Source organism: Onychomys torridus, chromosome 3, assembly GCF_903995425.1.
Source record: "Onychomys torridus chromosome 3, mOncTor1.1, whole genome shotgun sequence".
Classification (NCBI taxonomy): Eukaryota; Metazoa; Chordata; class Mammalia; order Rodentia; family Cricetidae; genus Onychomys; species Onychomys torridus.
In genome coordinates, this window is record NC_050445.1 from 46,037,088 (window position 1) to 46,053,849 (window position 16,762).

The window sequence follows — 16,762 nt, forward strand, 5'->3', positions numbered from 1 at the left end:
GGACTGGACCTGCCTGTACTGAATCTACCAGGTTGAGCTGGATCCCCAGGGGAGTCTTTGCCCTGGAAGAGATGGGAATGGGGGGGCCTGGGGGGAAGGCAGGGGGCGGTGGAAGGGGGGAGGACAGGGGAACCCATGGCTGATATGTAAATTTAAATAAAGTTATAAAAATAAAAAAAAATAAAATGAGCAGAAGGCATAACTAACACTAGAAAGTGCCAAAATATCTGCCAGAAAATATCACATTATAAAAAGTGGTTCATAGTTTTATTTGGTTGATTTCTTTAAGATTATGAATGTGGTGGCTAATCTTGTTTGTTTACTTGACACACCTGGTAAGAGGGAACAGCAATTGCATAGTGTCTTCCATCAGACTGTCCTGTGGGAATACCACAGTCCACTGTGGGCAGAGGCAGCCCTGGGGAAAAGGGCTTCTTTGTATGTGAAAGGTAGTTTCCCTGGTCTCTGCCTCAGTTCCTGTCTCCAGGCTTCTGTCTGGAGTCCATCCCTGGCTTCCCTTGATGGTGACCCTTAGTACACAGAAGCTGAAACAAACCCTTTCCTCCTCAAATTGCTTTTGGTCCTATTTGTCAAAGCAACAGAACTAGGACTAACTAGGACAGAAAGTGGTCATGACATCTCCATCATCCTGGGGCATCTTCAACTGAAGCTTTATCTTCACCAATGGCCTCTCCTGAACTCTTATGTTGTCAAGCCTTAGCTTCTCCCCATCAACCTCTCAGCTCTGCAGCCCTTATTCTGCCCAAACTAGTACAGTTTGGGAGATTTTCACACATTTCTAAGTTTGACTGTCAACTTGAGATGTAGCTTTGACCCCCTTTGGACCACTGCTTCAGCACATTGACTCTGAAGAAATTCCAGAAGAGTTAACCTGAGTGGTGCTGGTCTATTCTTAATCACAGCTGATTTTCTAGACCTAACTGGCCAGAAACCACAGATTCTTAATTCACAATATCACATGAATGGCCCTAAATAGAGTTTCCAAGGGACTTTCAAACTTCCCTCTGAAGCTTCACAAGCCAGGCATCCATAATCTGCATTTCTCTCAAAGTTGTCTTCCAAGTTCTCACATAAGCTCCAAGTACACAATGGGTTTGCCTTAACAGAACTCCAAAGTCCTCCACCTTCCTTACACAAAACAGTCAAATATCAAAGCAATATCCCATGTTTCTAGAGAGGTCATTGGTGAATCAGCTGAAGTAGATGCCCCAGGGTACTGGAGATATTAAGACTGCAGGATGTTTACCATTCATAATCAGTAAGCAGCACTTCTCCATGGTCTCTGCTTCAGGTCCTATGTGGAGTTCCTGACCAGCTTCCCTTGATGAGGAGCAGCAAACTAAAATCTTCAATAGGTAAAATTGCTGCATCTTAAACCAGGTTCCAAGTTAGTTAGGGAAACTGAATGAAAATCATCTTTCATCCCTACAATTGTAACACATGTCATAACAAATGAAGAGTCCTTAAAAGACATTTTTTTTTCTGTATATAAATTCCTAAGTATCTTTTTGATCCTGTACAACATCTTGTAACCAGAGAATTGATTAGAAGGATGTTCCATTTGCAGGATTATGATCTTCATTTCCTAACACTCATCTACCATGCCTCAGTTGGATGCTGTTCTGGTTGTACTGACAGCCACCAACATTACCCAAACACTGTACTAAAATGCCGCCTACTTTCTATTTTCTATGGCTTTCTCAATGGCAAACAGTGTAAGTACAGCTTTTTTCCTAAGAGGGATGGTTTCTTGAATGTCCTATATACTCTCTGGAGAAGAAATTCCCTTCTGTAACATATGAATGCCTACCCAGCTGGATTCATAAACACAGCCTTCAATTTTATAAAGGCTCCAGTTACCCATATTTCCCTGTAACACAAATCTAAATGTTTCTAAACAAATGCTAAAAATGTGAATCTAAGCAGAAGGAAATAATAACTGGGCTTAATTTCTGCAAGGCATTTGTTAGGGGCTGTTTGAATTCCACCTGCAGAATGTGGGGCATGTGTTCTTATTTGCTTCTCATTGAACATTGTCCTTTCAATTTTTTGTTTCATTCTCATGGCTGTTACCAATTGTAAATTTTATGAGGGTTTTTTAAAAATTCTTTTTATGCTATATTTTTAATCAAAATAGAATTATGCCACTTTCCCTCCTCCCCCAAGACCTGTCTAGCTAAAAATCCCTCCCATGTCTTCCAAGCTCTCAAAGTGATAGTCTCTTTTTCATTTATTATTATTGCTACATATATGTGTGGGGGTGGCATGTGAAGGCCCTATGAAAATAGAAGGTGTCTTACTCCGTCTCTCCACTCTATTCATTGAAGTAGACTCTGAGTAAAACTGGTCTGTCTAGCCAGATTGCTCTAAGAATCTTCAGTCTCTGCATCCTGAGTGCTAGAAATTGTAGGCAGGCTTCCACATCCACCTCTAAGAAACTGGGCTCTAAGAAACTGACCTCCCATCCTCATGATTATACAGCAAGCCCTTTAACCACTGAGCCATATCACCAGTTCTTTTAAGTAATGTTTCTTAATTAAAATAATTCATAAAGTACATTTAGGCTTTATCGAAATAGTAATAAAATGGTTATCAGAGGAATATCTATCTCATCAAGTTATTATGAAAGTTAAATACTGGGTCTATTTTGTTGTTTGTGTATATGGTTTAAAGGGACGACCACTCTGAATTGGAGAACTAGTAATGGGGCTCATCCTTGGTGGAAGCTAATTCTCCTCCCAGCAGTCATTAGTTGACTGTAGCTGTTTGTAGAGAGGTGGGGCCCTGTGAAATTTTCTCTATTGCCATTGTTATAGTATTGTTTGTGCAGTCATTTCTAGGAGAGGCTGTTTCACAGTGGACTTCCTGACACTACCTTTACCAAGGAAACCTCTCTGTACAGCAAATGGAGACCACCCCAAAAAACCACAGCTGAACACAACACAGGGATCAGACTGTTGGGTCCCAGCCCAAGGGAATACATCTATGTCACAGCTCCTGCATCCAAGGCCCAGGGAACATTATTGAAAGGCTTATGAAGGTTTCTTTTGTTTTTCTTTAGCAACATAGTGCAGATGTTTTTGTTTGTTTGTTTCCTTTGGTCTCTTCTACATAAGTTATCTTTCTCCCTGAGAAAATTTTGCCATGTGCAATGAGTGAAATATGGCCCTTTTGCTCTTAATTTCTTAGGATTCTTCAACAGGCTTTTCATCAGTTACTAATACAGTTTGAATATTAAATGTACCCACAAGCTCACGTGTTGAGGCTTGGTGTCCAGGTAGTGACAATATTGAGAGGTGATTGGGTTACTAGGGTCCTGGCTCAGTTGGCTATTTGATGGTGAGCTCAGGAGAAAAAAATTGGTCATCAGAGTCACACTTATGAAGAGTAAATCATGTCTCTCCCTCTCTATGCTTCCAACTGCTATGAGTTGAGTACCTGTTCTCCAACACACACACACACACACACACGCACACGCACACGCACACGCACACGCACACGCACACGCACACGCACACGCACACACCTCTGACACTCTGCCTCCCTTTAAATGTAGCCTAAAAGCAATGGAGCCAGTACCTGCAGAGCAAAACTCTGAAACCATGAGCCAAAGCAGATGTGCCCTCCTTAAAGTTGTTTCCTTGGGTAGTTTCCACAGCAAAGGAAGGCTGGCAGTTACTTTTCTACATCTTACTCTATGCTAGCATTTCAATCAATTAGTATTACTAATACTCCTAATACTCAGACTTCCTGTTTCATATAATTAAACCTGGACTTTTAGTTGGATGTTAGTGTTGAGCACTGAGTATTCAATGTTAAAGGTTGGCAATAGAGAACAACTGGTTATTTCTGAGCCAGGATGTGTGGGGCTTCCTAGAGGATGTGTGTGTGTGTGTGGGGGGGGGTCTTTGATACATCAGTTACACCTCTTGCCAATTTCTAACATAGTCACACATTTTAATACATCCTCTTATTCTCTAGGTCTTTCTGAAGGGGAGCTGGAAAACATACAAAAATACAAATTTGCTCACTTCTCTTCCAAATTATTGGTGCATGACTTGTTTTCTCAATATCTTTCCATTTTTTTTTGTTTGAGTGTAATTTGAACGACCTAAATAAAAGCACCTTTGCTTGTTTCATGGAAGCAAACTACACACACATGCACACACACACATGCATTTGCACACCTATCCTATAGAAGCTCAGATGTAGCAGTATTTAGTTATTATGAATTTTTCCTAATTCTTGTGCCTTTGTGGAACACCTTATATATTTCTTAGCATTGTATAGCAGCAAATTTTCAACATCCTTTGTAATATGTGTACTGTTAGAAATAGACATTGTTCAGGCTAGAGCACACTGTTGAGATGAAAACAGAAAGTCTATTTGAGCATAACATTCTTAGAAAAACAATTTTCATCCACAGTCATCACAGTAAAACTGTGACTCTGATGCTTTTCTCAGGGAAGCAAGACCTGCAGTGTTGATTTCTCAAATATCCCAGTGTGGTAAATGACCATGGCGCAACCCTCATTTCACACAGACATCTGTGAGACATTTCCCCACCCTGTAGCTTCACCAGCATCCTTATTCTTTTCTCTAACTTGAAGATCACAGGTGCATCTGAGGGTAGCAGAGACTCTAAGAACAGAAAGTCATACTATTCGCTTTCTCTGAGATGTGAAATGATAGGATGGAAGACAAAACTTGAACAGACTATTTAATGGAGAAAAAAAAAAACTCTGCAGGGAAAATAGCCACACAAAACTCTACAGAGGAAATGGCCACACAAAACTCTACAGAGGAAATGGCCACACAAAACTCTGCAGGGAAAATAGCCACACAAAACTCTACATAGGAAATGGCCACACAAAACTCTGCAGGGGAAATGGCCACACAAAACTCTGCAGTGGAAATGGCCACACATAAGACTGTGAGTTCCTTGAGGAAATGAATTGCATACATCACACAAAGTGCTGTCTGTATTCCAGGGTATTCTTTGGTACATATTGGGTACTCAAACATGCATGAATCACATCAAATTTTATTTTAGTGGTTCACATTCAGCCTGTACAAACTAACAGTCAAATGTGTTATTGAACAGAACTCTTAATGACTACAAGCAATGCTTTTCATTTAATTGAATGGCTATTAAATGAAAATAAACTAAAGGTCTTTAAAGGGAAGAAAATGAAACATTTAAAATTCCACTCTATTTTAAGCGATTTGTTAAAAAGTCTCCATTATATGCAGCACTTGAATTTTTAAAACATTTTAATATTCCTCATTATATATTCAAAGAAAACATAAAAATAAGCAAAATGATTCATACCACTTTTCACTGTTGTGTACTACAAGATGGAGAGTTGATGCAGCCCAAACTGTAACCTTAAAAATCTCAAGTGTTATATGTTCAGTTCAGGATCATCTATTGTTAATTATTGATGACATTTTCTGACATATACTGTTTCTGGCTTCCCTCCAGAAATATAAATCAAAACAATTGCAAATGATTCAAAGGAAAATAAAACTAAATTAGTGCTAGCAAAATAAAACAACTGAAAGTATAGTTCCAATTTATCTGATTTGAGACAACTATTTGATCAAAACTAAATTAGTGCTAGCAAAATAAAACAACTGAAAGTATAGTTCCAATTTATCTGATTTGAGACAACTATTTGATCAGCTTCACAATGCTCTCACCAACCAAATTCTGATCCAATAAAAGAATAGTACAAGCTCCTAACATAACACAAAACTTTCTGTCATCCTAATTTAAGGAGACAAAAAATGGCTAAAATTATTTCTAATAGTATCTTTTATTTAATCCAAAATACTGTACAGTTTCACCATGTATCAATCCTGTTTTTAATGTTAATTTAAATACAGCACATGTGCTAAAGAGAATAATAATAGTTCATTTTGACCAACAGCAGGAACGTGGATTTAGGTTGCCTTCTATTGTGGAAGAAGTTATATGAATAGGCACAGAACAAAAGAAAGTTATAAACCAATGCACTTACCATATACTTTAGTGGGAGCATCAAGTAGGCAGGTTATAGCAGAGCAGGGAAATCTCATCTGTGGGTTTTATAAGCTATCCTGCATCAACCTTAGTGGTAGAGTTGGTCAAAGTGAGTAGTCTGCTAAGTAAATTCATTCTAAGTGCTTTACCTAAGTGTCACCAAGTGTTAGGTCAGGCATAAAGGTTGTGAACACATTATTTTTAAGGAGTCTAAAGATAGATTGGCCAAGATATTTTGTCCCTCTGTCTTCACTGCACCTTTCCTCCACAATCACCATGTTCTAGTTTATTTCAAACCCAGCTGAAGGATCTTTAATGTATATATAATGCCTTCAGAGAACAAAGTGCTCAAAAGCCACATGTGGCTAATGGCTCCCCTTTGCTTAATACAGACCCAGATTGTTAAGAGAGCAGAGCCTACATCATATTTAAATATACATTCCTCCTCGTCTAACAGAACTCCTACAGAAGAAGCACCCTGTATCAGCAGCTAGAAGAGTATCCTGCTTCAGCTGACTGGCCTTCTTGAATATTTAGGCCTCCACTAGATTTGAAGAACTTTCTTACTATTGTTTTCAAATATTTCCTTTTTATTTATCCTGGGGACTTAAAGGAACATAAATGTCAGATGATTTGACATTGCTATACATGCCCCTACAAAGGGACCTTCTGATTTCAAGCACTTCTCTCAAGGGACACTCAACATGTGTTATGTTCTGGAAGCTTATCTCTTCCCCGGTTTAATCTCTCTGTACTTTTCTGACAGAAAGTGCCTCAGATGTGTTCCAAATCATTACACCCTCTCTATTCCACCCTCTCAATCTCATGTTAAGTTTATGCAATAAATTCTTCATTTTACTGTGGAATATTTCTTTACACTGTGTGAATATATGTTGTTGTGATTGGCTTGATAAAGAAGCTGACAGGCCAATGCTGGACAGGATAGTACAGGCGGGAGAACCAGACTAAGGACACTGGGAAGAAAAAGAGCAGAATCAGAGGAGTCACCTGCCAGACACAGAGAGGAAATAGGAGGTACAAGATGAAAGAGAGGTAATGCCATGTGGCAGAATGTAGATTAATATAATGGGATAATTTAAGTTGTATGAGTTAGCTAGTTGCAAGCATAAACTATTCGCTGAGCATTTGTATTTAATATTAAGTCTCTATGTTGGTTATTTGGGAACTGGTAGAAAGGAAAGACAAGTTCACCTACATTTCACTTATCATATTATTGTTTCTACAATTTACATTTTAAATATTTTTTTCATTACTTGTTTGAAAATTCCATGCAATGAATTTTGAAGATGTTACCTCCCTCAACTTCTCCCTCTCAGTCCTCCCATCGCTTCCCATTGGACTTTGAGATTACTGTTTTCTTTCATGTTTTCCCTATTGAGTTCAGTTTGTACTGCACAGTGAGTTTGGGGATTGGGCCTTTCTCTGGTTATGGTCATCCTACCAGGGGTTGTATCATTTAAAAAACCTGACTCTCCCTCTTCGAGTGGGAGAGTCAATATGTCATTATGCCTATAGCTGCTTAGCTAGTGCCAGGAATACATACCCACCCTTCACACACATACACTGGGATTTTGTCTGGCTGGGACATGCATGGCTCTTGTTCATACTGTCACAATTACTGTGGGTTCATATGTGCATCTTGTGTGTATCTGTGCCATTGTGTCTGGAAGATGCAGTTTCCTTGAAAGCACCCACGACCTCTGATTCTTACAGTCTTTCTACCCCTTCTTCCACAAAGATCCCTGAGACTTGGGATAAGATTCCATGTCTTTACTTGTTGAAATTTTTTTTATTTCTTTTCTATTAAGAAAAGTTTTTTGTTAATTTAATATATATTTGTATACATATTTAAATATATTTTAATATCAATTTCACAACATGTGTTTATGTCTTTGAGGGGACAGAAAAAGGGGAATTTATAACTATTTTACTTGGAAATGTGTCAGGCTTTTCTATTTTATTCTACAGTGGCCTATAAGGAAAAAATATTATAATGATTCTGGACTATATTATCTTTCTGTAATTGTATCAAGTTTTCCACAGTAGACAGATTAATTATAATCTGATTGCCTTCAATTCAAAGTTGACTTTTACATATTGTGTGGCAAATATGTAAAATTGCTAGAGTGTTTCCCAAGTCTCTTTAATTTGATGGGTCTAAAATTCCAGAGACTATTTTTGTGATTCCAATGTTTCTACCCAATGAAATGCTTCCATTCAACAACTAGGGGTTATTTAATCTCAAATGAGATTACATCATTTACTTATGGAAATTTTCAAGTGTCTTCTAATGGCTAAGAGAATAGAGTTCACGTGCTGTTAGGGAATCCTCAACCCCAAATACTCCAGGTTGCACCAAACATGTCAGATTTAGGAGAATTGGGGAATAGGGAGTTTTTGTTTAAAGATACTAAACTGATAAAGTCTATGAAAATATTCTGAAATCTGAAAAATTACCTATACAAAATCTTAAAAATATCTGGCCTAGGAATTTCTGACTAGTATTCAACCTGTATTATGTCCTACATGCTTTGATATATTGGGCTCCTTTTCTCAATTATTATTCATTTCTGTCTCCCTGAGGCATTCTTTTATTTTCTTTTCAAAACTGCCAAGTTCACTGATACTTCAGACTTTCTTCTATACATGTTGTGTCCATAAAAATTATATGGTTGGGTCTTTATTCAAATTTCAGCTAAGATGCTGACTCTATGGATGTAGCTAAATGGTTCAAGTTCACTCCACGAATTCTATTTCAATGTCCTGATTTGCACTTTCCCGTTGCACAGAGACTGGACAACAAATGTCATGGCCAGTTTCCGAGGACTTGACCATTATCTCAATTTTCTCAGGGTCCCTAAAACAATGCCATCACCCCCAGACACCAGGAAGTAAGTTTAAGAATAAGACACCCACATTCCCAAGAGGTAGGATGGGTAGTTTTATGGTCATTTGATGGGTTATGGATGTTTGTCATCAATTAGGGGGAATATAGGGATATGGGATTAAAAAAAAAAACTATTAACCTCAGATCTTACACTGGTATGGACTTTGGTATATTGATAGAAATTTAAAATTATTTTATTATACTGAATGTATGTTTTTACTCTTGGTTGGGGTATTGTGTTTATGCAGTTCATTTAAAAATGTAATGCATAATTAAAGATGCACGTTAGTAGTCATCTATAATAATCAAACTTGTAGTCATATTAGGCATTTTTTCAAAGTTAAACAGATATATTTATATAAATAGGTGATACCAAGACCCACAGAATATGGAATTTAATATATTTAGTTACCTAAGTCATTTCCTAACAGACACATCTGCTCCTGACAGCACCAATTACTTCAGAGAAGATGATGGGCATCAAAGAAACTCCATATGGAATTTGCTTTCATTATGTCAAACCTAGCCATTTTGGCAAGAAACCCTCCTTGTGTTGACTGGTGATAGTATGCTGTACACAATGGATATGCAGGACACAAAGCAAAGTGAATGCCAAACTTTGCCAAATCAAGGCAGGACAGTCCTTCAAAATTCCTGCTTCATAGAAGAGTCTGCCAGATATTGTAGGAGTGTAAACCAAAGGTGGATGCCCAGGTGCTGCAGAGGAAACTTGGGTGACTGTCCAGGCAGCCAGATGTTTGCCATTTCTACAGTTTTGGAAGTGGCTTACTTGGTACTTTCTGTTTACTCAGGTTATATTCTGGGGACTTTGATGGAGTTGAAGACTAGATAGTTGTAGTTTTCCTTAGTCATGATAGAAGGTAAATTAGGTACAGAGTTTGGACTCAGCAAGATAGGATAGATAATAGAGTATTTTTTCTCCCAATGTGCCAAAGGCAAAGGGGCTGGTTATTGTAAATGTAATTCTTACTTGATAATCCTTCTTATTGTATATAGTATTACTATGTTAAAGTCAAAATATTTCTTTTTATTTAGACAAAAAGGGGAAAATGTAGAATATTATTTTTACTAGGAAAATATACGTTATATTTGTTTATGCTGCAAAATATTACTTTAACTGTGTAAAGGTGTGTTACATTTGTTTTTGTGTCATTTGTTTAATTATGAAAAGATGTGTTGCTATTTCACCTTGCCTGCCTGAGGCATCTGATTGGTCTAAGAAAAAACTGCACAGCCAGTAGCTAGGCAGGAAAAGGATAGGTGGGGCTGGCAGGCACAGAGAATAAATAGGATGAGAAATCTAGACTGGAGAAAAGAAAAGGAGAACAAGAGGGGAGAACAAGGGAGAAAGTGAAAGAGACAGCCAGGCAGCTCCCAGCCAACAGACACAGAGTAGGACATACAGAAAGTAAGGTACAAAGCCCCAAGGCAAAACCTAGCTAAAGAGAAACTGGTTAATGTAAGTTAAAGAAAAAAAGAAAGCTAACCTGAAATGAGCATAAGATAAGGCCAAACATTCATAACTATTAAGTCTCCATGTCATGATTTGGGAGCTGGTTGGTGGCCCAAAAGAAAAAGCCTAGTACATTATACAACTTGTTTTTTGTTAAATCTACTTTCTATGATCATGGGCAATCTACAAAAATAGATGCCATTAATAACATTTTTGAAAACTTGGACTATAATGTGAACCTGTCTCTCCTTGCCTGCCCCCACAAAGCTCATTAAATCCTCATATAATTCAACACATTTTTCTAGCCACAAAACAATGCCTTCCTCCCTCCTTCCTAATACAATGACACTTGTGAGATTCCTAGTGGCAAGGAGCTTATAGCAGTGCTACAGAAACCCTGCAGCCTGCCCTGGACCTGCTCTCAGTAGTGATAAGATGCCAACCTAATTATGTATGTCAGGAGCCTTTATTCCCTCTCCAGAGAGGATTCTAACTCTTGAGTGCACTATGTGTCTGAAAAGACAAGATAAACTTCATTTCCAGCTGCCAAGTTTAAAGCGGTTTCTTACTGAATTTCCATCTGGGTATCTAATAAAATACTGCCTAAAACTAATTCAGCTATGTGGGGAAAATATTAATAAAAACAGACTGGAAATTTTGGAATGATTTTATACATGTTTTGGAAGACGTGAGAGCATCAGCAGAGAACTATCAAAGCTCATTACTTGACACGTGTACAGTTCAATATCTTCTTCCACATAAATTCCCAGGAATTGCTTCTGTATCCACAAGGGAGAGGTACATTTTTTAATGTTCTAGATGATTTTACCAAAATAGGAACAACTTAGTAAGGAAGCTACATTTCAGAGGAGATTCAAACATGCTTCAAAAAAGGGTCACTAAGATGATCAAAATAAAGTGAAGGTCCATTATGAGGTTTGGGTGATTATTTACAGACATAACCATTGAGGATGTTTTTACATTGAATTTTTAGTACTTTAGAGTGTGGCAGTATTCCGATGATTTTGGAAGAGTTGATATCTTATTTCATTCCTTAATAGAAGGAATGGAATCAAGTCCTATGTGCTTGTAACAACTTTTTAAAGACTAATTTATGATTCTTTATTCCAAGGTGCATTAGTACAATTCTTCTATAACTATAAATCAACCTGGGAAAATGTGATGCTACATGGTACCAACGCCACTAGAACTGTAGAAAGGTGACTCATCTCAGATCTTAATATAACCACAATGAAGTTAAAAATGGTAATGTTTTAGAGAAGCACACAGGCACATAGGAGAGATCTGCTAGAATAGTTCTTTCTCCTTTAAAATTTCTACTCTGGGATGCACAAAACTGTACTGTTTTATTTAAAAGAAAGGTGTTGGGGAAGGAGACAGGAAGGAATGAACAAAAGAATGAACTACGAGCTAGCAACTTTCTTAAAGTGGGGATGTTGTAACCCAGCCACCTGCCAAGGCTCTTCTTGCTCACTTCAGTAGTGATGTCCAGAAACCCATTCCCTCCCACTGTCCTCAGAGCACTTTGATTGCCTTACCTGGGAGCATTTTTGTCTCATTCTGATGTGTTTGCATATCTTTGTAATATAAGCATTTTGTCTCTTTCTTTTCTTTTCTTTTTATCTCTCTCTGTCTTTTCTTTTCCCTTTTTATTTTTCACTGAATAAATCCAAGGCCAAATATACAAACTGAATTCTGGCATGTCAAAGTTGGAGTCCTCTGTTCCTAAGCTAAATGATAAAGCCCCATACCTGACACAGGCTTTTAAGCATTATAGGTTCTGGGCATCTGATTCTGACTCTCTGAGAAGCAAAAGTTCAATTGCCAAAGTGTAAATTCTGAGACTCTCTACTCTACACCAGGGATGGGTCATTAACTGTTCTGAGTCCCATTTCTGTGTGATGGAAGATGGATGACCTGTGCAGGAATGGGGAGCAGGATAGCGGCTCAGCTCTGAGATGTTGCCCTAAGACCCCACTGTTGTTGGTTTTTACTCTTTACTCTTTGGGGGCCCACCAAATGAATCACACAGAGGTTTATTCTTTCTTATGAATGCCCAGTCTTAGCTTGGCTTGTTTCTAGCCAGTTTTTCTTAAATTATCCCGTCTATCTTTTGCTTGGGGCTTTTATCTTTCTCCTATATGCTTTTCTTTACTTCTTACTCCATGGCTTGCTGTGTAGTTGGGTGGCTAGCCCTTGATGTTCTCCTCTCCTTTTTTCACACCCCAATCTCTTTTCCCAGATTTCTTCTCCTATTTATTCTCTCTGCCTACCAGCCCCACCTATCCTTTCTCCTACATAGCTGGTAGGCCATTTTAGACAGGCAAAGTAACACAGCTTCAGAGTTAAACAAATGCAACATAAAAGAATGCAGTATATCTTTGCACCATTAAACAAATGTTCCATAGCATAAAATGAATGTAACGTATTTTTAACTATTATTCTACTACACACCATATTTCCCCATTTACATTTCCCCATTTGTGTATTAGTTAAAGCCTCATTGCTAAGTTCACCTGAGGACCTGTCTCCGTGTGTGTGTGTGTGTGTGTGTGTGTGTGTGTGTGTGTGTGTGTGTCTGTCTGTCTGTCTGTCTGTCTGTCTGAAAGAGTCTAACTACTGTTCACTTGAAGAAACCTGGGTCACTCAGTCTCTAGCTGCCTTTTATTTTTTTGTATGAAGCCACTTTAATTTTACCCAGAAATGTTTAATTTTAAATATAAAATGTCAACCAAGTATATTCAATCTTGAGGTTTCATAATAGGTTTGCTTGAAAGAATAACATGGCTTAGACTTCTCTGAAAAACCTAGATAGGCATTTTTCCTCAACTCCCCAGGTTTTAAAATTCTGTGAGGAAATCTAGGTGCCCTAGAGGAGAAAGTTATAAGACTTTCATTTAAAGTTTTCATCCTCATCAAAGAGAACTAATATAACAATATAACACATTCCCTGAGTTTAGTTTTAACTTTACTCCTTTTATTATATGAACTTGTAGAGAAAAGAAGTTAAAATAGACAGAAACTAGCTCACTTCATTTTTCCAAAACATACACAGTTTAGTGCCTTGTATAATATCTTTTCTAGATTATTTCTAGCAAAATTTTCTCTATTTGAACTATAATTTAAGATGGGCTTATAAACATTCCTGTCTCTAGATCTCATATGAACAGATATCCAAAAACATTGCCATTCACAAATTGTACTTAAATGAAATTTTCAACAGTAAAATATAAGACTAGGATTAATAGATGTTACTGAAACATCAAAATATGAAATGCATTACAATCTGTAGTGTATAGTAAGCTGATGTGGAGGGGGAAATGCATTTTGGTACACTGCCTTTGATTTAGAAATTTAGATTATTTGAAATCAGAATTACCCTAGCTTTTTGTTTAAATTAAATTATCTCAGAAATGAGATATTAAATGTGTGTTTGGAATGGGTCTATGAAAATGTAATGTAGTCATTGTGCCTTTTAACAACAATTAATAAGAGAGAAGTCATGAATTTGAAAACAGCAAGGAGGGATATATGAGATGCTTTAGAGGGAAGAAAGGGGGAAGGGGAAACGGTGTAATTTTGTTAATAAAGATGCCAAAAAATAAATATCTTATTTAAAACATCCTTTGTCACTTCTTGTAATTTAAATATTTTTCATGCATTATATTTTTTATGGAAAATACATTTTCCCCCAACGCAACCCCCATTCCCACCTCCTCCAAGGCAAGGCCTTCCATGGGGAGTCAGCAGAGCCTGGCACATTTAGTAGAGGCAGTTCTAAGCACTTCTTCCTGCACCCAGGCTATGTACAGTGTCCCACCATAGGCACTGGCCTCCAAAAACCCATTCATGCAGCAGAGATGGCTCCTGATCCCACTGCCAGGGGCCTCTTAAGCTGATCAAGCTACACAACTGTCTCCCTTATGCAGAAGTCCCATGGAGGCTCCAGAGCTATTGGTCCACAGTTCATGAGTTCCCACTAACTTGGTTTAGTTGGCTCTGTATGTTTTCCCATCATGATCTTGATGCCCCTTGCTCATAGAATCCCTCTTCCCTCTCTTTGGTGGACTCCTGGAGCTCTGCCTGGTGCTTGGCTGTGGATTTCTGCATTTGTTTCCATCAGCTACTAGATGAAGGCTCTGTGATGACAGGGTATTCACCAATCTGATTACTGAATTAGGCCAGTTCAGGCACCCTCTCCACTATTGCTGGTAGTCTAAGGGGTTCATCTTTGTGAATTCCTGGGAACTTCCCTAGGACTGTTTCTCCCTATCCTCATGATGTCTCCCTCTACCTTGGTATCTCTTTCCTTGCTCTCCCACTCCATCCCTGTTCCAGCTCAACCATCCCTTTCCCTTATGTGGAAGGCTGGGGGGCAGGAGGAGGGAGGAGAGGAAAATATATGTTGGTATGTAAAATGAATAGAAAGTTTCTTAATAATAAAATAGAATACATAAATAAATAAATAGAAAATATGTTTCTGATTATTCTCCAACTCCTCCCAAATCCTCCCACTTCTCCACCCATCCAAATACATACCCTTCATTTTTCTCTCTATAATAAGCATCTATGATAATAATAATAATAATAATAATAATAATAATAATAAAAACATAAAATTAGATTAACATAAAAAAACCAACCAATCAGACTAGGACAAAAACAGACAGAAATAAAAAAAATAAGAAAAAGGATAAGGAACTCAGGTACATGCAGAGATGCACACACATTCACAAACACAGAAATCCCATGAAAACATAAAAACCAAAACCCATACTGTATACACAAGGACATGTAAAGGAAAAGAAAAGGAAAAAACGTCCTGACAAACATTGTGAGATAAAGAATCTCCATGGACGCCCTTGAGTGCACTTTGTGTGGCCATCTACTGCTGGGCAGAGGCCTGAATGGTTTGTATACCCAGTGAGACTCTGTTGGAGAAAGCTAATTGTTTATTTTCGAGCAATCAGTTGGAGATAACTTCTGGGTTACAGAGAGGGACTTGTGTCCCTTTCTCCCTCAGCACTGGGACTCCATCTGGTGCAGACCCAGGCAGGTCCTGTGAATGTTGCCACGGTCTCTGTGAGTACTGGTGAGCTTTGATTGTGTTGATTTACAAGGCCCTGTTTCCTTGGTGTCCTCCATCCCCCTTGGCTCTTTCAGTCTCTCAGCTTCCTCTTCTGCAGGGTTCTCAGAGCCCTGCAAGGAGGGTCTTGATGGAGACATCCCATTCAGGACTGAGTATTCAAAGCTCTCTCACTTTCTGCACACTAACTAGATGGTGGGGATGTGTGTGTCTCTGTATTTATTTCTATATTCTCCAGGAGGAAGCTTCTCTGGTGATAGCTAAGCAAGACACTGATACATAAGCATAGCAGAATGTTGTTAGGGCCCATTCTTTTTTCTATGTTCCTTCAACAGAGCAGTAGTACTTGGTTTTACCCTAGGTCCCTGGGCTATCTAGTCTCAGGTTTTTGGCCACCTGATTAGTGTCAGAGTTGGGGTTCATCTCATAGAATGGGCCTGAAGTCCAACCACATATTGGTTCATTAGTCACACAAGCTTTTGTGATGCTATTGTATTAGCACATTTTCATACAGATCCCCAGTGTAGATTAAAAGGTTTGTAACTGGGTTGGTGTTTACCTTTTATCCTTTGGTAACATGCAGAGTACTTCCAGTACTATGAACACTAGTTAGTAGGTTAGACACCAACTGAAGTTCTCCATGTTCAGTGCGTTGTGTAGGTGTTACCTTCAGCTATGAGGCCTTGCTATGAGAGCGAACAACATCCTTGGCAACAACCTGGATTGCTTGGCAGTTCCTATGGGGCCCCTTTGGCCAACAACTTAATTTGATGTAACCCATTCCCAGAGGTTTCATTTAGTGATGAGAGATATCCAGTTGGTGCTCTGTCCTCTCAGCTATTGGACCATCCTGTTTAGACCCCCTCCATCTATCCATACAGTATATTTTGATCATGTTTTTCCTTTCCTCCAAATTCTTCAAGATCCTTCCCACCTTCCCACCCACCCAACTTTGTGTACTCTCTCCATTTCTCTGTCTCAAAAAAAATGGTAAAAGAAAACAAAACAAAAAGCCCACAAAGAAACTCTGAAGTTCATTTTGTGTTGATCAACTGTTCCTAGTCATGGGACCAACCCCAGAGTGATATTCTATTGGAGAATATCAGTTTTCCCTTTCCCAGCAGGTATCAATTGCAAATAGCTTCTTGGCTAAAGGTGGACATCATGTTCACTTCTACTCAGGACTAGGTTTTGTTTGGCTTGAATCTTTGCAGGTCTTATACATGC